The sequence below is a fragment of the Hemicordylus capensis genome, chromosome 1 (assembly GCF_027244095.1).
Source record: "Hemicordylus capensis ecotype Gifberg chromosome 1, rHemCap1.1.pri, whole genome shotgun sequence".
Lineage (NCBI taxonomy): Eukaryota > Metazoa > Chordata > Lepidosauria > Squamata > Cordylidae > Hemicordylus > Hemicordylus capensis.
Window position 1 is genome coordinate 282,521,761 of NC_069657.1, and position 23,071 is coordinate 282,544,831.

Here is a 23,071-nt window from a genome sequence, read left to right on the forward strand (position 1 = left end):
AGGCACAAACACAGTGGTAGACTAGTTAGGCTTGCGTGTGTGCTGAGAGTAAAGTAACTTGGAGCCAATTGCTAGTTTCAAATCAATATAAAAGGCATTTATTAAGGAACTCCATTCTAGATAGGAAAGTAAGGATTTAGGATCTCTAATCTATCTATCTAAGTGGATGCAGATGGATTCTCCATCTTCTCTGCACATATGGTGCAGGGCAAGAGACTTGCCATGTTGCAAGGTAAACAGCCAGGTAGGAAGAGGGAGGAGGAAGGAGGAAGTCCCTGAGATTAGCAATCTACATTTCAAAGGGATAGCATCAGAGCAGTGGAGAAGTGATGACAAATGTCTTGACCCTCTAGCCCTCTGACTTACTAGTCTGTCCTCCACTGTCTGAGGCAAGAGACAGCGCAAAGTCCTTTAACTTTCCAACAGATGAAAGGAAAGAAGGTTTGATTTTGTAGTTTTCTCAGCACTAACTAATTATAACATGTTTGCTGTGCTTAACGTGCTATTGCTTCTGTTAACTACCTGGTTTTGCTGGATCTCAGATTGACAAAGACAGAATGTGGATTCCTTCCTTCCTTCCTTCCTTCCTTCCTTCCTTCCTTCCTTCCTTCCTTCCTTCCTTGAGTTATGGTTTGGACTGTTTGTGAGATGCTGTTGTGGTGAGAAATGTACAGTGGCAGTTCTCCATGTAATATTTATTGATGACTGCTGTAATGAACTCCATATATGGCCTCGAGATTAGCTTGTGCTTCACTCACTGCTCTTTCTGGTCTGCAATCTGCATTGCAAGGTTTACTCAGTCAAAAAGCCTATTCACACATGCAGTGGAAACCAGGCTAAGGGAGCCCAGCAATGGAGCAAGTGCTCTGCTAACCCCATTGTTTTGATCATGTGCTACCACAGTGCAGCTTTGCGCCATGGTGTCTCATGAGGAGACCCCCAACTGGGAGGTGACAACACCACTAGTGTGTGGGGCATTCTGCCCCCCCACACCGGGAGGCTTGTTGTAGCCTCCTGGTGTTGGGGGGTCTCCCATAATGCCCCATGTACTAGAGCAGGGCATTCTGGGATTTCAGGGGGCCAGGTGGATCCCAATAAGTTTGAAGCCTACTCTGGGAAGAGCAGAATCAGCTTGAGGAGGTGAGCAAGCTTTTCTAAACAGAACAACATCTAGCAACATCTAAAACAGAACAACATCTAGCCTATCCCCCACTTCAAACTAACCAACAACAGGAGGGGAGATTTTGAGGGGCTGGTTTCTTTTTAAGGGATACGTTAAGGGATACTGGTTTCTTTTTAAGGGATACGTTACAGACTAGGGTGTGTGTGTGTGTGTGTGTGTGTGTGTGTGTGTGTGTGTGTGAGAGAGAGAGAGAGAGAGAGAGAGAGAGAGAGAGAGAGAGAGAGAGAGAGAGAGAGAGAGAGATTTTTAGGGCTAACATTTGCCAGGGCTAGCAAACTCCAGTGTTTTTGTTTGTCCCTGCCTGGAGGAGGTGGTGTCAGCTAGGCTGTAGGAGGCCCCACATTCCTTTGACATTCCTTTGACCCACATCCTGTGTCTCAGTTTGAAGCCTACTCTCTAGATAAGAGGTGAAAGCCCAAGAGCACAGCGAACAGGGATAGCAAGCAGGGATAGCAAACAGGTCATAGGAGTTTTGCAGGAGTTTAGTGGGAAGTGTGTGGGGGAGCCTGGAACAAACAACTGCAATCACAAGGAGCCTGGTGTAGAAGAGAACGTAAGTACAAATCCCTCCCTCGTATCCCTCATATTCTTGGGAAAGGCTGTTTGGACAGATAATAAATAGCTGACTATTACAGCTGAGACCTATCCTTCTAATAAACTATCTAATAAACAGATAATAAACTACTTCTAATAAACTATCTCTAAATACTGTAAACAGCCAACAAAAACAGTATGAAGATAGAAGGTCAGCAGGGGAAGGGGAACTTCCCAGTGTATTTCACAGAGTGCCACATGTATGACTATTTGCCCCATGGGCAGAAGTCATGAGTGTGTGCTCAGTGCTCCTGGCCCTCAGGGAACAAATCCGTTCCCTTGAGCTCCTGAGCTCCTGGCCCTCAGGGAACAAATCCGTTCCCTTGAGACCAAGGTGGCAGATCTGGAGAAGCTCAGAGAGACAGAGAGGCATGTGGATGAGCCCTTCAGGGATGTGATAGAGGCATCCCACTCCAGGACTGGTAGCTCCTCTGTTGTCAGGGAGAATGAAGGTCTTGGGCAAGGAGGACATCAGTCTTGGTCAAGGAGGAGATCAGTCTGAGAAAGAAGGAAATGCTTCTTTAGAAGGGACCCCTTCTGTGGATGATGAGCCCATATCCTCTCACACAGAGGATACTCCTCTGGGGTGTGGGGTGGGGCCCCCTTGTAGTGGGTGATTTGATCATTAGAGGTATAGAGAGATGGATTTGTGACCCGCATGTTGACCGCACGGTGACTTGCCTGCCTGGTGCAAATCACACAGCATCTACACAGGCCCCTAGGCAGTGCCGGGGAGGTGACAGCTGTCGTGGTGCACGTCGGCACCAACGATGTGGGGAAATGTAGTCGGGAGGTCCTGGAAGCCAAATTTAGGCTGATAGGTAGTGTATTGAAGTCCAGGACCCCCAAGGTAGCATTCTCAGAAATGCTACCTGTTCCATGCACAGGAACAGTGAGACAGGCAGAGCTGAGGGGTTTCAATGCGTGGATGAGACGTTGGTGCCGGGAGGAGGGTTTTAGATTTGTTAGGCACTGGGATATATTTTGGAGAAAGCAAGGCCTGTACAAAAGGGATGGGCTGCACTTGAATCAAGATGGAACTAGACTGCTGGTGCTTAAAATTAAAAAGGTTGCAGAGCAACTTTTAAAATGATGCCTGGGGAACAGCTGATGGGAGCTGGGCAGTATCCCGTTTGGCAAAAGCCATCCCTTAAAGTGTGAGGGTGCAAAGAATTCAGATAAAACAGAAGGGGACAGAGCAGAGCAAAAAGAGCAGATGGGAGCCTATGCCAGCAGGTCAAAGAGTCAAAAGAATAGCATACATCCGGTGAGAGATTCAGTGTATAGGTGCTTATACGCCAATGCCAGAAGCCTCCGAGCCAAGATGGGTGAGCTGGAGTACTTGGTTGCTAATGCAGAAATAGATATAGTGGGCATAACAGAAACATGGTGGAACAGTGAGAACCAGTGGGATACTGTTATCCCTGGGTATAAACTCTATAGAAAGGACAGGGAGGGACGCCTTGGAGGAGGGGTAGCACTGTATGTTAAAGAAGGGATAGAATCTAACAAGCTAGAAAACCTAGGTGGACTGGAGTCCTCCACAGAAACCCTGTGGGTGACAATACAAGGCCTGAAAGGGAATGTGCTACTGAGGATGTGCTATCACCTTCCAGATCAAAACGCCGGCAGCGATTGGGAGTTGCAAGAGGAAATCAGGGAGGTGTCAAGGAGAGGCAGGGCTGTAATTATGGGTGACTTCAATTACCCACACATAGACTGGGTAAATTCACAGTCAGTCCAGGACAAAGAGGTCAAATTACTAGATACGATAAATGATTGTGACCTAGAACAGTTGGTCTTGGAACCAACCGGAGAGAAGGCAACCTTGGACTTAATTCTGAGTGGCACCCAGGACCTGGTGCGTGATGTCAGTGTCATCGACCCTTTAGGGAACAGTGACCATAGTGCAATCAAATTCAGCATACATGCGGGGAGAGAATCACTAAGGACGTCTAACACGGGCATTTTGAATTTCAGAAGAGGAAACTCCCCCCAAATGAGTAGTATGGTGAAAAGAAAGCTGAAAGGGAAAATCAGGAACGTCACTTCACTCCAGAGTGCATGGAGTTTACTCAAAACCACAATACTAGAAGCCCAGTTAGATTGTATACCAAAAAGGAGAAAAGTTACCACTAAGTCCAGGAGGATGCCAGCATGGCTAACGGGCACCGTCAAGGAAGCCATAAAAGGGAAGAAGACTTCCTTCCAAAATTGGAAGGTCTGTCCAAATGAAGAGAACAGAAAGGAACACAAACTCTGGCAAAAGAAATGCAATGTGAAAATAAGGGAGGAAAAAAGTGAGTTTGAGGAACATTTAGGTAAAAGTATCAAAGGGAATAACAAAAACTTCTTTAAATACATTAGAAGCAGGAAACCTGCCAGGGAGGCGGTTGGACCATTAGACAATGAGGGAGTGAAAGGGATTATTAAGGGGGATATGGAGGTTACAGAGAAGCTGAATGAGTTCTTGGCATCTGTCCTCATGGCAGAGGATACTGAGCATATACCTGTTCCTGAACCAGGCTTTTTAGGGATGGAGGCTAAAGAACTGAATCAGATAGAAGTGACAAGAGATGATGTCTGGAAAAACTGAAAACTAACAAATCACCAGGGCCTGTCTGGAAAAACTGAAAACTAACAAATCACCAGGGCCGGATGGCATCCATCCAAGAGTCCTCAAAGAACTCAAATGTAAAATTGCCGACCTCCTTGCTAAAATATATAACTTATCCCTGAAATCGGGCTCTGTACCAGAGGACTGGAGAGCAGCAAATGTAACACCAATTTTCAAAAAGGGATCCAGGGCGATCCGGGAAATTACAGACCGGTTAGCCAAACGTCCGTTCCAGGCAAATTGATGGAAAGCATCCTCAAGGATAAAATTGTAAAGCACCTAGAAGAACAGGCTCTGCTGGGAGTGAGCCAGCATGGCTTCCACAAAGGTAAATCTTGCCTCACCAACCTTTTGGAGTTCTTTGAGAGTGTCAACAAGTGTGTGGATCAAGGTGATCTAGTTGACATAGTCTACCTGGACTTCCAAAAAGCTTTCGACAAAGTTCCTCATCAAAGACTCCTGAGGAAACTTAGCAGTCATGGGATAAGGGGACAAATACATGTGTGGATTGCTAACTGGTTGAAAGACAGGAAACGGGGTAGGTATAAATGGAGAGTTTTCACAATGTAGGGAAGTAAGAAGTGGGGTCCCCCAGGGATCTGTACTGGGACCGGTGCTTTTTAATTTATTCATAAATGATCTAGAAGCAGGGGTAAACAGCGAAGTGGCCAAATTTGCAGATTATACCAAACTCTTTTGGGTAGTGAAATCCAAAATGGATTGTGAGGAGCTCCAAAAGGATCTCTCTAGACTGGGGGAGTGGGTGACAAAATGGCAAATGTGGTTCAATGTTGGCAAGTGTAAGGTGATGCACATTGGGACGAAAAACCCCAACTTCAAGTATATGCTGATAGGATCTGAGCTGTCGGTGACGGACCAGGAGAGGGATCTTGGGATCGTGGTGGACAGCTCGTTGAAAGTGTTGACTCAATGTGTGGCAGCTGTGAAAAAAAGGGGGATTGAAAATAAAACGGCTAATATTATAATGCCCTTATACAAAACTATGGTGCGACCACACTTGGAGTACTGCGTACAATTCTGGTCACCACATCTAAAAAAGGACATTGTTGAACAGGAAAAGGTGCAGAAGAGGGCAACCAAGATGATCAGGGGCCTAGAACACTTTTCTTATGAGGCAAGACTACAACACCTTGGGCTTTTTAGTTTAGAAAAAAGACGACTGCAGGGAGACATGATCGAGGTCTATAAAATCATGCATGGTGTGGAGAAAGTGGAGAGAGAGAAATTCCTTTCCCTCTCACACAACACTAGAACCAGGGGTCACTCCATGACATTGATTGCCAGGATGTCTAGGACCAACAAAGAGAAGTACTTTTTCACACAATGCGTGAGCCACTTGCGGAACTCTCTGCCACAAGATGTGGTGACAGCCAACAACCTGGATGGCTTTAAGAGGGGTTTGGATAACTTCATGGAGGAGAGGTCTGTCAATGGCTACCAGTCAGAGGGCTGTGGGCCACCTCCAGCCTCAAAGGCAGGATGCCTCTGAGTACCAGTTGCAGGGGAGTAATGGCAGGAGAGAGGGCACGCCCTCAACTCCTGCCTGTGGCTTCCAGAAGCATCTGGTGGGCCACTGTGCGAAACAGGATGCTGGACTAGATGGGCCTTGGGCCTGATCCAGCAGGGCTGCACTTATGTTCTTAAGCAGTCTAAGAAGTTTTATTTTGGGGATTGTTGATGCTCATGGTACATTTTTAGGTTTATGCCCTTTTGTAAAAAAGCTTTAGATTTTAGGTAACTGCTGGATACATATTGCCATGTATAAATAGATATTAATAGCTATCACCAGCTATCACTAAAATGCCAATCCCAATAAAAATCTTGCAGCTATTCCAAGGCAAGTGTGGATAAGTGCTTTTAGGAAAAGGAGCTCCACAGTTATGAGGATGTTCCTCAGCACATGCTAAGCACTGGGATGAGAAATTATGGATGGTATTGCTGGAGTGCATGCTTCTCAGTTGATTTAAAAAATCAGAGTTTGCCATAAGGGGAAAAGTGATGTGGGGAAAAGTTATTTATAAGCCCATTCACAAATAATGTGCTTATAACATATTTTTTTAACTCATTATAATGTTTTTATTTTGAAATGTGTACCCTTATTCTGATCCTGCACTAGAACCCTGATCCTGCACTAGAAGCCCCATTAACTTGGCAAAGAGGCACCTTTTAACGTGGTAAATCTTTTTATTTAGCAGGGGAGAGTAACTGGCCCCATCCACCCCCAGCACAGTACCTCCAGTGAATGTTGCTGGTGTCTATCTTACGTTTCTTTTTAGATTGTGAGCCCTTTGGGGACAGGGATCCATTTATTATTATTTGTCCATTTAATTATCCATTTAATATTATTTATTATTATTTGGAAGCAACATCAAGAACCTGGAAGAGAAAGAACCTTACAAATACTTGGGCATTCTCCAGGCTGATAACATCACACACACTGAAGCTAAAAGAAAAATTGGAAGTGAATACATCAGGAGAGTTAGAAAGATCCTCAAGTCCAAACTCAATGGCGGGAACACCATACAAGCCATAAACACCTGGGCTATATCTGTTATCAGATACAGTGCAGGAATAATAGACTGGACCCAGGCTGAGCTAGAGACACTGGATCGTAAGACCAGGAAAATCATGACCATCAATCATGCTCTGCACCCCCGCAGTGATGTCGATAGGCTCTACTTCCCTCGCAGCTCAGATGGAAGAGGAATGCTGCAAGTCCACCAAACAGCAGAGGAGGAGAAAAGAGGCCTTGAAGAATATATAAAGGACAGTGAAGAAGATGCACTTAAAATGGTCAATAATGAGAAACTATTCAACACCAATGAAACAAAGCAGGCCTACAAAAAAGAACAAGTCAAGAACCGAACAGAAAAATAAGCCACTGCATGGTCAATATTTGCACAATATAAGTGGAAAATCAAACATCACCAAGACCTGGCAGTGGCTTAAGAATGGCAACTTGAAGAAAGAAACTGAGGGTTTAATACTGGCTGCACAAGAACAAATGCAATAAGAGCAAAAGTAGAAAAATCAACAACATAACAGCAAGTGCCTCCTTTTTAAAGAAGCAGATGAAACAGTGGACCACTTAATCGGCTGTTGTAAAAAGATCGCACAGACTGACTACAAACAAAGGCATGACAAAGTAGCTGGGATGATACACTGGAACATCTGCAAAAAATACAAGCTACCTGTAGCCAAAAATTGGTGGGACCATAAAATTGAAAAAGTTGTAGAAAACGAAGATGTAAAAATATTATTTGACTTCTGACTACAAACAGACAAACATCTGCCACACAATACACCGGATATAACTGTAGTTGAGAAGAAAGAAAAACAAGTTAAAATAATCGACATAGCAATACCAGGGGGGATAGCAGAATAGAAGAAAAAGAAATAGAAAAAATCACAACATACAAAGATCTACAAATTGAAATAGAAAGGCTGTGGCAGAAAAAGACCAAAATAATCCTAGTGGTAATTGGTGCCCTAGGTGCAATTCCAAAACAACTTGAAGAGCACCTCAGCACCATAGGGGCCACAGAAATCACCATCAGCCAATTACAAAAAGCAACTTATAGGGAACAGCCTATATTCTGCGACGATATCTATAATAACAGCAACAACATTGATAATAAAATTCTGGCATCCCAGGTCCTTGGGAAGGACTCGATGTCTGGATAAAACAAACCAGTCAATAATACCTGTCTGACTTTTTAAAATAAATAAATAAATAAAAATAATAAATACTGCTGATGCATTGCTTTTCCACAATGATCTGCAACCAGAATTAAAACGGAAATACCACATAGCATTTAATACAGCACTATCCTTCTATGTCTACTCATAAGGAAATTCTATTTCAGCATAGGTTCCTGACAACTTCAAGTAAAAAATATTGCTTATAGGCTCAGCCTCTTGTTAGTTTTGTTGATCCCGGCTGGAGGTGGATTACTACTGCTAGTAATACTAATACTGCTACTACTATTTATAAAGGAAGTCCCCAACTTACAAACTGGTTGTGTTCCTAAATTTCGTTTAAAAGTCAGATAACTCAGAAAGCATATCGTTCCCAAGAGTGATGACTTGTTTGTATGTGTAGGCTGGTGTTTGTAAGTTGGGGACCTCCTTAATGTCATATATTATGGAGCTTTGTTCATAAGTACAGATGTTTGTAAATCAGTTGTTTGTAAAACAGGGAGTGCCTGTACAGCACTTTTCAATGAAAATGTTCTCAAAGCAGTTTATATAGAAAAAGAATAATTATAATAAGATGGTTCCCTGTTACCAAGGCTCTTAATCTAAGAAGAAGCACAGCACAATACAACACAAACTACTGGAGGGATATCATGCTGAGGTTGAATAGGGTCAGTCACCCCCACCCCCACTAAATATAAGAAAATCAATACTTTTAAAGATGCCTCTTTGCCTAGTTAGCAGGCAATCAGTGTGTAATTGCCCCTTAAATATCCTGTTTGTTAATTGCCCCGTGTCAGTTCTTTTCCCACAATGGAAGTCTTTAATTACTGATTTCCTCTCACTGTTTTTCCTTTCCTTTTTTAAAACAACATTTTCATCAACAGAAGCAATACAACAGATGAAACCTGCAAAGAGGAAGTATTAATTTAAAGACACGGGGACCTTGGAAAGCCTTAATAGGACTTTGCCCACACTGAATACGCTGGATCTGCAACTGTGTTTCATTAGAAAAATTACCACAAATTAGGTCTGGGGGGGAAAAGCCTCAGGAGGAAAACACAGGAAGCACTGGAAAACAATGTAGGAAGCAGCAACCTCAGGGTGCTCTATAAGAGTAAGTGAACTTTCCCATTTTCAGAGAAATTGGCAATTTTCTGGAAATTCCAAAGGGAAAAAAGGGATAGGGTATAAGCATCCTCTTGTTTCAACTTCAATTAACAATATATATTTTGTGCTGACATTCTGCATTTCCACCTTTATAGTTAACTTTTATCATACCAGGTTAGCAAAACTGGTAGCTGTTGTTGGCACATGCTCAGAACTTGATTTCTTTAACTCCTTACTCATTGGATTGGTTCAGAGAATATTTTCTGTCTAAACTGGCCCACGTAATTAAAAGGGAGATGTAGCAAGAATGTGCCCATTATGATGTCTTCCATGACAGTCCTGCCAATGTGTTCCTTTATTGTGGAAGTGGGGATGGATGCCCCTCTACAAGCATTCCAAATACTAAAACACAATCAAAATAACAGCAGCACTGAGAATGATTATAAATACAAGGAAAACTACAAGCTGGTCAAATAAGGACAGATTTAAACACATCCTCCTAACAGTCTAAAGACCTGGGAAAACAAATCTTCAGTCATCTATGGAAGTGTAGGAGTGAAGGGAGAGAGTGAGTTTCTCCCAGTAGGGTATTTCAGAGTCTGAGGGAACAGGAACATAGGAAGCTGCCATATACTGGGTCAGACCATTGGTCTATCGAGCTCAGTATTGTCTTCACAGACTGGCAGCGGCTTCTCCGAGGTTGCAGGCAGGAATCTCTCTCAGCCCTATCTTGGAAAAGCCAGGGAGGGAACTTTGGAACCTTCTGCTCTTCCCATATGTAACCAGGGCGGACCCGGCTTAGCTAAGAGGACAAGTCATGCTTGCTACCACAAGACCAGCTCTCTTGTGGTTGATAAGAAGACCCTGTGTTAGGGATGTGCAAATAGGTTTGACGTTGAACGTGTTTGATGTCAAACCTGTTTGGTTCGGGGCCAAACTGAACCACCCCCTGTTTGGTCTAACCCTGGACTGAACACCCCCCCCAACTGTTCAGAGGGTTTGTGGACTTAATTTAAAAAAAACAACAAAAAACACCTTACCCCCCTTTGGGGGAGTTGTTGGAGGTGGTGGTGGTGGGGGTCCAAGGAGGTTCCCCCTCCCCTGCCAGCCTCCCCAAACTGGCCCGTTCGGCTGGCTCTTCAGCCCGTTCGGGCCTTCCCCCTCTGGTGTGGTGGCCATTTTGGAGGCCACCGCACCTGCAATTGGGCTCTGCATGACCCAGGCCATGCAGAGACCAATTGCACAGGTGATGAAGCCTCCAAAATGGCCACCACACCAGAGGGGGAAGGCCCGAACAGGTCAAAGTGCTGGCTGAATGGGCCGGTTTGGGCTGTAAGGGAGGCTGGTGTGGGGAGAGGGGACATCCACGGACCCCCAGCTGCCTTCAACAACTCCCTCGAAGAGGGTAAGTAATTTTTTAAAAAAAAATGTTCGCGAACCCCCTCCCCCCCCGGACCGAACCAAATTGGATGGGGTTCGAGGGGGTGCTGGACTGAACTGGCCCGGTTCAGTTCGAGTCTGGTTCGGACTTGAACCAAACCGGGCCAGCGGGTTCCATGCACACCCCTAGGCCCTGTCCCATGTGCACAATGACCAGGTGTCTCCAGGAGTCTGTATGCAAAGTAGGCTCTCCCCATAAGAACTTGTAGGGTGCATAGACTTGTATGGTAGCAGGCAGTCCTTGAGATGACCTAGGCCATTTAGAGCTTTTAAGATGATAGCTACCATCTTGAACGGGAAACAAATTGGCAGCCAGCAGAGGTCTTTCAGGTCAGGGGTGATATGATCAACCTGGGCATCTCGTAATAGTAACCTGGTTGTCACACTTTGCACTACTTGAATGCTCTTCAAGCACAGCTTTACTTCGGGCATCTTGCAGTAATTCAGATGTGATGTGACCAAGGCATGGGTCACAGTGGCTAGTTCTACTGTGTAGCCTTGCAAGGGGAGGGGGGATGTTGCCTGGTATTACTACACACACAGCAAGTTAAACTTTTATGGTATGAGTGGGGAAAATATAATTGCTACACCGAATAATCACTTTCTGAATGTAACCTTTGGTTAATATTTTATCTGTGGAAAGGGTTAGTATAAGGACATGTTTTATTGCTTGTTCCCTCTGCCTTTTAACAGCTATGGCTGTGAGACTAGCTTGCCTGCACTTATTTCAAACCTGACTGTAAACCTGTAACAAGAAGCAGTGGGGAACAAATATTAAACATTCCATACTTGTGCTTGTAGCATTTGTTTAAGGTTTTTGAAGCCATCATCTCCATGTATGCCACTTTAAGCAGCGTGCTGTTACAATATTAAAAACAAGAAACCAGAGCAATAGCTAACACTCCGATGACGTAAAGCAACAATCTGCAGGTTGTCTAGTTCTGTACTGGGTTTATACGCTCTCCAGCTGATCATTGTTAACTCCTGACATCTGGCATCAACACCACATCTCTGTAAAACCTGATGAAGCTGGATCAAGTTTTCAAATGTTAATGTTTCAGTGCTGATGGAATACAATTGCTAACAGGGGCTTTTCACCAAATATTGCAGTTCTCTAGTTCCCTCTCTTCTGCACTGTGCTCCCCATAATCCTTTCCTCCACTTATTCATCCCTCCTAATCAAGACCTCCTTGAAACAGATGTAATGGCTCCCCTTGGGAGGGATGCAGTCAGTCTGCACGTCCCCTCACGGCTCTTTCCTCTTAATGGCTGATCCTGAGTCAGCACTATATGCACGGCTGGCTGAAGCAAAGTGCAAGCTGAACAAGTCCCATTCCCTCAGAAAAGCAGCAAAGAAAAAATGGGAGAGCTCAACTCACAAATGTGGTCAAATTGAATGTGGTAACTGGTTTTTTTTAAACACGCTGGACCTCAATTTAACCCTCCTAGAATAATGTTTCCATCCTGTGAGATTTGGGGTCTGCCCCATGAGAACCCACAAGATCCCAGGCTGTTCTTAGGGGATCATGGAAATTCAGAAGAATACAAGAAACTTGTATACAAAGATCTTTTGAGGCCTGACCTGTGGAGTAGCTGTAGGGGGGGGGTCAAGCCTCATTAGCTGTAGGCTTCAACTAGCAGGGCAGCACAACTTCAGCCCTCCAGATGCTTTTGGACTACAACTCCCATCATCCCCAGCCACAGTGACCAATAGCTAGGGATGATGAGGGTTGTAGATCAGCATCTGCAGGCAGGCTGAAGTTGTATAGCCCGAGAGGATAAAATGGTCTGTCAATGTACTGTAATGTCTAGGTATGAGTAATCATCACAGTACTAATATTTCATAGCAGCTGATAAACTTGTTCAGGAACCCATCTCCCCAGTTAAATTAGGAGAATAGTTTGCAAGCACTTTGTGGGTCAGACTGTCAGTCTGATGACATTTCAACAAAAGAAGGTCGCGGTATGTACCTATTTGTTTCGGACTTGAATTCATGGCAAATCAGAAATCTGCTGGCAGATGGAATTCCTTGGTAAAATATTTGAAAACTAGCTGGGCCAGGAGCGGAGCATCTGCGCCTCCGCCAGTCTGCTTCTCCCCCCGCCCCGCTTCTCCCGCTCCGCCCATGGTTTCTGGCTGGCGGGCTAGGTGGAAAGCCGGCCCGCCACACCCTCCCACCCTCTAATTCCCGGTGGCCAGCCTGGCCCAGCCCGCCACCGCCTGCTCCCTCCGACCGTCCCGCCAGCGGCCACATCCCTATTTTCTCCCCCATCCTGTTGCTAATCAGCAGCTGCTAACAAACTCTCGCGAGAGGTGCCACGCATGGGATTAGCGACAGGTACGCCTAGGAGAAATAAATATATAGATTGCTACTTTTAGCTATAGTGCCGACCAATGACATATTGCTGCCAGAAGTAGAGCACCAAATGGTTCTCCCCCTCCCCTCCCTCTTCCCCCTCTATTAAAATCACACCTCAGCTTCTGCCTTCCTTTCAAATCTGTCGTCCTTCCTTTTCAATGGGCTGTCATGCTGCCTCTGAGAACTCGCTCACAAGCTGCCACCTGAAGCAGATTGGTCTTGTGGTAGCAAGCATGAATTGTCCCCTTTGCAGGGTCTACCCTAGTTGCATATGAATGGGAGTCTACATGTGACCACTGTAAGATATTCACCTTAGGGGATGGGGCTGCTCTGGGAAGAACATCTGAGATTCCAAGTTCCCTCCCTGGCATCTCCAAGACAAGGATGAGAGATAGGGATGTGCAGGAACAGGTTCAGTTCAAACTGGTTCAAACGTTGCCCAGCTCGAAGTTTCGATGATGGGGAGGGGTGGCTTTACGGGCAGGGGAGGATGCACCGCCAGCGCACATCTCGCTAAAAGCCTGTTGGGGCGCCAGCGTACCTCCCTGCTGCCCCGCTCCGACGTTATCCAGAAGTAACCTGAAATAGCAGCTGCAACTGTGTGCGTCATTTGTGTCTGTGCGCATGACACACTCGCTGGGTGTGTGATGTGCGTGCGCGAGCTACACGCACAGTTGCAGATGCTACTTCTGATTACTTCCGGATAACATTGGGGTGGGAAAGCAGGGAGGGACGCTGCTGCCCCAACGGGCTTTTAGCTGGGGAAATACAGCTGGGGGAGGGGAATGCATCCTCCCCCACCCTTAAAGCCACCCCCCCACCATGGAACCAGCCCCCGCAGGATCCGTACACATCCCTACGGAGAGAGACTCCTGCCTGCAACCTTGGAGAAACCGTTGCCAGTCTGTGTAGACAATACTGAGCTAGATGCACTAATGGTCTGACTCGGTATATGGCAGCTTCATATGTTTCTATGTTTCTCGGTATATGGCAGCTTCATATGTTTCTTCTTCATGGTAGGGCTGGCCCTTTTCAGCTAGTGTTGCCTGAATCTTAGACCTCTTTAAAAAAATTTAAAAGACACGTTTTCAGATATATTGTTGAGCTCCCCAGCATTCTATTTAGCTGTAATTGTTTGTCTTTTAGTTCTGCTGATTTTACACTGTCAAAATCTTGCTGCAGTTTTGAACATTTTAACATTGAGCCTGCGTACCTGTTCCTTCCAGGGAAGTGTGACCCCATCCAGAACAGGCAGGTAAAACTCATCTCCCGAGTTTCAACCCCGCACAATGAGTACCTTGGTCTTATCTGGATTCCGTCTCAGTTTGTTATCCCCCATCCAGCCCATTACTGCCTCCAAACAGGCATTTAGGGAGGTTATGACCCCTCCCGATGATGTTGACATGGAGAAATAGATTTGGATGTCATCAGCATACTCATAGCACCCTGCACCAAATCTCCTGATGATCTCTCCCAGTGGTTTCATGTAGATGGTGTCCCTTGGAGACTATTGTTCTTCAAAATCTGAACTATTGTATGGTGTCCCTCCGTATTGTCTCCGTATTATCTCCTGTTGTAACAACAGGAGATAATACGGAGACAATACGGAGGGACACCATACAATAGTTCAGATTTTGAAGAACAATAGTCTCCAAGGGACACCATCTGGAACCTGCTTGAGAGGTAGGAGCAGAACCACCACAAAGCAGTGCCTTGCACTCGCAACCCCATCAGACGCTCCAGAAGAATACTCTGCTCGATAGTATCGAAAGCCACTGAAAGGTCCAAAAGGACTAACAGAGTCACACTTCTTCTTGCCAGTTCCCAATTGGAGATCATCCATCAGCCCGACCAAGGCAGTCTCCACCCCATAGCCTGCCTGAAAGCCAGTTTGAAATGGGTCTAGATAATCCGTTTCCTCCAAGACTGTCTGGACCTGGGAGGCTGCCACCCTCTCAATTACCTTGCCCAGCCACGGAATCCAGCTGCCCCAGGATAGTGGGGTCGTCGTTCAGGGGTGCAGGCAAGGGTGCACATATCCACATGGGTGGATGGGCTGGCAGAAGGCATGCTCTGACAGCTACTTGGCGGCAGTTGTCATGACTGGGACAGCACTCGCCAATGTACCCGTCCCTGCAGCTTTTCTCCATAGAACATCCTGGCTTAATCTCTAGCCCCTGGTTACCTAGCATTCTCATGAGAGAGCGGTCTGTGGGCTAATGGGAGGCAAGCACTCGAGTGCCACCTTGTACATTTTAAATTAGTGCTCCTAGATGGCTCTTCTGATGAGTAAGCCTAGGGAGTGCAAATACCTCAAAGGGGAAGGGACTAGCTCCTCCTTCCCTAATCTGGGTTCTGTGATGGACTTTCAAAATTCCTAGGTCTGGTCTGGAGTGGGCGCAGGGATTCACAGGAGAGGGGATCCCTGGTTTCCAGCTGCCCCAGGACAGCTGGCATGCGTTCAGGGGTGCACGCAAGGATGCACATATCCACATGGGTGAATGGGCTGGCAGGGGGCATGCGCTGGCAGCTACTTAGTGGCAGTTGCCACGGCTGGGACAGCACTCACCGATGTACATGTCCCTGTGGCTTTTCTCCATAGAGCATCCTGGCTCAATCTCTAGCCCCTGGTCACCTTGCCCTCTTGTGAGAAAGTGGTCCGTGGGATAATGGGCTAATTCTGCAGCATAGACCGAGAGTACTACTTAGTACAATGAGAATACCACCTGGTACATTTGAGCCTCTTCCTCACAGATGGTTCTTCTCATGAGCAAGCCTAGGAACCATTTACCCCCAAGGGGATGGGTCTGGGCACCCCTTCCCCAACCTTTCAGTGAAAACAACAGAACTTGGCTGTTCCAGGATCCCTGCTTGGGGCTGCCTTTTGGACCCAAGCCCTGCTCCCACACACCCACACCACCATGTGTTCCCATCCTGGTGCTGTGATGGTGGTGTGCCCTGCTTCTGTAGTCAACTGGAGTGCTTGTTCTTGTTAACATACATCTCTGCCACTTTCTTCTTGCGGAGCAAAGTACTTGGTGCCTCACCTGTCAACATGTCCACTCTCCCTCCTGCTTGCCAGGTGACGGGGGGAGCAAGGGACAGATTTGGAATAGGGAATGGCTCCTGTGAGGATGACAAGGCTGCAGTCAGATGTGGAATTGCCCTATTGCTGGATGACTCCATAGTTGGATAGGTGACAGGAGGGGCGGGGTTGTTTCTCCGAGAGGCGGCTGGCGAGAAGTGCTGCTGGCATAGGACAGCCATGTTTTTGGGCGGGTCTGCGCCACCTCCTCTGTGATTGTGGTTTGAGAATCGGCACGAAACCACAGTTATGACAGCATTCAGAGTTGGATTTAAAGCTTTGGCGGCCAAAACAGAGGTCTTGGGGGAAAAACTTTGTGAAAACCGAAGGTTCAATTTGGAGATTGATGAGGCAAATCAGAGGTCGCCTTTGCCATGAAACAACAATTTCATGCATTTGGATATACTGGAGTCCCAATCTCTGTCAACTCTGGTTTGACATTAAATCTGAACTGGGCTTATGGGTACGGTTCCAGCCCTCCTGGCTCCTGAGGCGGTGTGGTGAGCTACCAGCCCCAGCAATCCCCACTATCTTCCTGGATCTGTGCAAAGGACACTGTTCTTCCCATTCTTTGCTTGACCTCACTTTGGAGAATTGCTAGACTGCTGCTGTGTGGACCCCCATGTCCCCCGACCCTTGCTTCTTAATTTGCTCCCCATCTACCTGGTTGGACCCCCACCTGGCTTCTGTCAACTGCCCCACCCATGCAACACAACATAATGATGTCAGGCCATGTGGTGTGGAACTCGATTTTAAGAGGCAGGAGGGAAAGAGATATGGAGTGGTGATGGCTTCTTACCCTTCACAATATTTGTTCTTCACATTATTTGTTCTTCACATATTATTTATCTATTTATTTATCATCTATCTTATCTGTTGTCTTGTTTTTATGCTTGTTTTTAGCTTGATGTTTTTACTGCTTTTTATTGTATGTTTTTATTTTTGTAAACCGCCTTGGGGTTTTCTTTTAACGAAAGGCGGTATAGAAATGTAAAAATAAATAAATAAATAAATAAAATCTATTTATTTGGTATGTCACCCTTCCGTTAAAAAAACAACTCCAACGTGTTTCTCACATATGAAAGCAATACTGTAACAAATACAATAAAAATTCTAAAAGTTTAAAAATATGACAATTTTAGCATCCAGAGAAGCCGTGAGGCCAGGAGTAGACCAAGGCATACTGCTGCCTGAGGCAAAGGACAATATGACGCACACACACCCATTTGCAGATAGGTGCACCCTTGAGGACAGGTTTGGGGGATGTCTGTTGCCTCCTGCGTCCCTTGTCACATTCATGCTTAAGATGACCGCCTCACCCTGCCTCATGGAATGTCCCTGAGCGTGACACAAACATTATTCAAGTGTTTAAGTGATCCTGGGCATGGGAGTGCACCTATAAGCCCCATCCTCCACAGAGACACGCTCCATAGCCCTGGCTCCCTGTTGACCACAAGAACAGATTTTGTCTTGAGAGACGAACATTGTTCTCAGGGAGAGATTCTCTGCATGATTCAGAACGTTGGGTTAATAGAAGCTTTGGTAGAAAGCAGCCTTCAGGTTCCCAGCTCCTGACGCTTGATTTTCTGACTGAAACTCACAACCTTTCCCACTAAGCTTGAGCTTAGCACCTTTAAATAAGGGATGTTCACGGAACCGGTTCTGTGCACACCTGGGAGGTGGGTAGGGGGTAGCTTTAAGGCGTGGGGAGGGTGTCCTTACCTCCCCCACCACATTTCCCCCTCCGGCACTGCTTCCAAAACTGCTGTTGCAGGGCGGCTGTATACCCTCTTCCTGCCCCAGTCAGTGTAATACCAGAAGCCAGCATGCATGTGCACATCACGCATGTGCACTGGCCACTTCTACGCTGAGCGGGGTGGCAAGAGGGTATATAGCTTCCCCACGATAGCAGTTTTGGAAGCAGCACTGGAGGGAGAAACATGGTGGTGGAGGTAAGGACACCCTCCCCGCGTCTTAAAGCTATCCCCCCACACCTTCGAACCACCTTTGAACTGGTTCGGTGCGGACAAAGGTTCAGCGGTTTGTGCACATTCCTACCTTTAAATTCTTGTTTCATGTGTCAGCACATTCACATTCGGTCATACAATGAGGTGTTGCATGAAGCAGTTTTTCAGAAGAGGGAATCAAGTCTCTTCTTCCAGGGCTGAATATATTTTATTAATGCAGGTGGCATGTAGCACCTCAGGATTATTTGGCAATTGATTAATAATTCTTGTTGAGTGTGTAAGTGATGCAAGTTTGACTCCCTTGCACTTTGTTCCTTCAGTGGCTTGAGTTTTCTGATATGTGAGAAGACCCAAAGCAAAGCATTTCCACTTACCAAGCTGCAAGATGAAAGCAAAAAATAACAAATAAGACCTTTCACTTTGTCTAATCCCTTGATCTTGAGCCAATTACTTCCTATGTGGATGTGGCTCCTGGCATTTTGCCTTTCAGTGTAGACTTTGCTTCCAGAAGAAAAGTGAGCCACTGCCAGATAAGTTGAGTCACCTGTAGAGAGAACATTTGACCTTCTGAAAGTGACATATGCTTGAAGACATTAGGTTGGATCCTAACCTTTGCATGTAGAAGAACGTTTCTACAATAGAACTCACCTGCCCCTTCTCTCCTTCTCTCCACAGCAGACCCTTAAGAATGGAGTGGAGTGTCAGGGGGCTACAGCAGCAGGGGAAAACAGCCTCAAATCAGGAGGAGGCACATTGTGGCACTCACATAAGCTGCCACCAATCAATTTTAGGTGACTTTCCCCTTCTCCTGTGCCCTACCCTGTTCCCGAAGGTCCCCTGCCCCCCAGGATAGCTCCCAAAGGCCCCCTAGCCCTCAAAGAAATGCTGTGGAGAGGTAGGGGGAATTTTCCCTGTATGAACTTCCTTCTGTGAGTGTTAGTTAGGTTCCAACCCACTGTATCAAAGAAGGGCAGATCTACACTGCAAACATTATTTGAGCTCCCCCCCCCCACCGCCAGTTTAACAGTCATAGTTTTCTCCAAAGAATCTGACTTGGGAATTGAAGTTTGGTGATATTGCTGAGAATGTTCTATTAAAGATCTCTAGGGAATGGGCAGGGAGGCCCCTAATCATGGTGCCCACTCTATGATTCCTCCTTCAAATTTAGCCAAACCTCAGACTCCCTCTAACCTCCTAAAATCAGTAGGGAAGGGAATCATTGGGAAAAGCAAAGGAACAGACCCCATATCTCTTTGATTGCTCAGGCTGTAATCCAAGTACTGCTGTGCTGACATTGCTCACTAATGAAACTGCATTGGACCACTGGTGAATTGGATCACTGGTCCATCTACTCCAGATTGTCGATGATGACTAGCAATGGTTTCTTGGGGTTTCAGACAGGTATTTCCCAGCCAGCTCTGCCTGGAGTTGTCAGGGATTGGACCTAGGACCATCTGCATGCGAAGTAAGTGCTCTGTCATTGAGCTACCACCTCTCCTCACTTGCTTCTGATTGATTTGGGGCATTTTATATAGCAGGGAGTTGTGATAGTAAACTGGATGTATGTAGTATATATAGTAAACATTTTGGGATTGCTCTAGCTTTCCATTAATTGACTGAATGTGATGCTGGCTTTGGAGCAAATTTCTAGGAAGGGAAACAGAACCAGGAAGGGAGATTCACTTTCATGTAATGGAGGCAAATGGAGTTGATTGACACACCATAGAATAAGGGTTTGAAATCAGTGCTACAATGGGACAAAATTTTATAGCACCACCTGCCCCTTAAAAGGATTGGAGGCATATCTTCATCTAGATTGGGGTTCTCAACCTTGGGTACAGTGTTCCCTCTAACAGGGATTCCCAGATGTTGTTGACTACAATTCCCATAATCCCCAAGCAAAAAGCATTGCAGCTGGGGATTCTGGGAGTTGTAGTCAATAACATCTGAGAATCTGTGTAAGAGGGAACACTGATTGGGTCCCCAGATGATGCTGTACTACAACTCCCCAGTTAATGGCTGGGGATGATGGGAGTTTTAGTACAACATCTGGGCACCCTATGTTGGGAATCTCTGACACTGATCTTAAGCATAGTACATCAGGATTACCAGGAAGCAGTGAAAGCCTGGGCTCACCAGAGCTCAGCTTTATATTTTGTTTAGGATGTCAAGTTTGTTTCCCAGAGAATGCAAAGTGAGAGAAAAGGAAAGTGGCACTTAGAATGTACAGAGTGAGTTTCACTTTGAGTAGTCACAACCAGTGTTCCCTGTAACAGGGAATCCCAGATGTTGTTGACTATAACTCCCATAATCTCCAGCTGTGATGACCTTTGACTGGGGAGTATAGGAGTTGTAGTCAACAACATCTGGGGTTCCCTGTTACAGGGAACACCTGTCACAACTAGCTGCAAGCTATCTGAATTTAGGTGGCAGGGCTGCCTGGTCAGATGTCCTATGCTGTTTGCAGGCTTGAACTCTGATACCTCTTTTAGTTCCCATTAACTGTATAACATTGGCCATAGTCAAGGAAAAAGATTTTCTATTGGTAGGCTACTAACTATTACTGAGACCACTGGGGCATGACTTTGGTTCTTAAAAACATAACAAAACACTAATGATTTTCCTGTCCTTTCAACAGGCTGCATTTAAGCGGCAGAAACCAGTAAGGCAGACGTTTCTCTTGCCATGTCTAAGGTTGTCGATGGGTTTATGGAAGATTCTCACACATTGCTCCTGAAACCATAAGCTCTGTTGGACAGTATAGAAACACCAGGTGTGTAGCTGGCGGTTAGAGTTTCCATTGACGTTACCTGGGGCTTACAAAAAAAAAAAGATGACATGACGTCATATGTAGGTAGAAGGTTCTTTCCAAACCACATCCACTGAAGCGGGGGGGGGGGGGGAAGAGAATGTGTGTTTGTGTGGGGGGGGTGCGGGAAGAGAGAGCTGCATATTCATATTCAGACAAACTGCAGTTGAAAATGTTGCCTAGCTGCAGGTGTGTTTCACAGTCAACTCATTCACGTAGTGAGAGAGCTGAATAAGCCATTTCTGCTGTGACATGTGCAAATTGTGCTTCAGCTGTTTGCCCCAATGACTTTTGCTGTTCACTTGCCTTTGTTAATCTTTAACCTAGAATTCTGTGCGTAAAGACTGATGACAATCAAAACAAGTCTGCTATCTGGGCCCCTGCCTCGCACTGAGATTTCTGAATCATTGCAGAATCTTACTCAAGCATGACATTCTTATATAAAGTGCGTGTTTCCCAAAATGTTCTGTAGCTGGAGGAGCACAGAAGGTTTTGGGGGATTAAAATTAAAGGTCCACTTCCCTCATATGTATCATCTTGTTCAGTTCTCTGAACAATTTGCTGGCTTCCTCCTTGCAGTGTGGGTATTAACGAATGATTGCTTCTCCTAGCAAATCACCCCAGGGCTCAGGGATACATTTATGCTTCCGGGATTTTCCTGTGCCTTAACATGGGCTGCATCAGAAAATATTAGTGTATCCTTAGTTCCTCCCACAGTATATCATCACTGCCCATAAACTGGCAAGTACAGGAGAACATTAATGCTCCATGGGGCTTAACCTTATGCATCCAACATAGTGGATGAATTTTGGGTCCCTCTCGTTGCATATTAGTGTGTCTTGTTGAACTGGTGGGTGGTGGGGCGATAGTGCTGGTTTAATATTGTTACATGCTCTTCACTTTCCCAAGAGGTTCAGGGGCAGTGCTAGAGAGTTTCATTTCATTTGGATGGATGGAAGCTTATGATCTCTTTGCAATATCTGTTTGATTTGAAAATATCGAAGCAGAGCACAGGAGAAGCAAAGTGACTCCTACAGCGGGCAGCAAAACTGCTATATCAGATTCCCAACAGTGTGGGCTCCTACATTCCTCTGGCTGCTTCAAGTTAAGCTAAACTCACAGCTCTTCCTTTTTCTCTACCCAACTTGAAAATTGTTACAATCTATTTCTCTACTATTCCCACTCACTGAAGTGGAAGGACAGAGAAACCGTTTGTAGCATTTCCAAAGACAAGGGGAGGCATCCTATAGACATCAAGGAATGTTATTATTATATTTATTATTATTTTATTATTTAAAATATTTATTTGTTAAGTTCCTGTAGCTTTCCTAGATGGTGACTTTACTTTGGGAGAGTGCGTGGTGTTACCAGCTGAGCTTATTTCTGCCCACTTCCAGAAGCCTCCCTGGTTGCAACTGCATCTCCAGACTTGGATATTGCACTTTTGCTATGCTCAGGAGCTGCACCACAATGTGAGCTCCCAGTCTGTGTGATACATGGGGACAAGTCGCTTAATTGGCAGTGGACTGGTCGCCCCTAGATTTGCTGCAAGCCCCCACAAATTGGAAAGGGGATTAGCTTCACACTCTCTATGAGGGTGCCCAGCTAAGCAGACTCCCAGGACTAGCTACTGCAAGTGTCTCGCATCTAAGCCTTTGAATGAAATCTAAACTTCCCTCTTCCTCTCGCAAAAAGAGACAATACCTGGCCAAAAAGCCAGGAGAAAAGACAGATAAGACAAGTTTCTTATCTGCAGCTTCCATTACAATAGGGATGAGTTAGTGATGTAACTTTGAAAGTGTGCCTATCGAAACTGTTGATAGAATTATTGGGAAGCCCTTCCCAGCACTGGATATTCTTTAAACTCACCTGCACACTTCAATTGTCCTCACAATCAGCCTTGAATGCCATAGGTGATGGACACACATTCCTACCCAAGAAGGACTAAGACACAATGCATTCCAAAAAAAGGGTGTCTGGGTCCCCTGTTCAGCAGAGTGATATAGCCTCTTGCCCAGCTTCTTCAGGGCTGAACCTATCTTTTTATCTTATTTCTGAAACCTTGCCCCTCTGTCTTAAAGTATCTCTTTAGCCCGCCTGGGAATTTACACATAATCTGGAACTTTAAGCTATATGTGCCTTACAATAGTCTATTTCTAAACATATTTGCATTGCTTCTACTTTATTTAG

The 23,071-nt window shown here is 45.6% G+C and overlaps 2 long non-coding RNA genes across 4 annotated transcripts in view; one reads left to right on the top strand and one right to left on the bottom strand.

Moving 5' to 3' along the window:
- LOC128339899 (uncharacterized) overlaps nucleotides 1–23,071 on the top strand; it is a 109,007-nt gene that overhangs the window by 70,478 nt on the left and 15,458 nt on the right. Inside the window, exon 1 of one of the 3 annotated variants that reach the window (XR_008313309.1) lies at nucleotides 20,728–20,845. The exons of the other annotated variants lie outside the window; for them this stretch is intronic. This is a non-coding gene — a long non-coding RNA (uncharacterized LOC128339899). Of the gene's footprint in view, nucleotides 1–20,727; nucleotides 20,846–23,071 lie in introns of those variants that run through there. 3 annotated transcript variants of the gene reach the window in all.
- LOC128339900 (uncharacterized) overlaps nucleotides 18,063–23,071 on the bottom strand; it is a 29,051-nt gene continuing 24,042 nt past the window's right edge. Inside the window, exon 3 of the long non-coding RNA XR_008313310.1 lies at nucleotides 18,063–18,616. This is a non-coding gene — a long non-coding RNA (uncharacterized LOC128339900). The remainder of the gene's footprint in view (nucleotides 18,617–23,071) is intronic.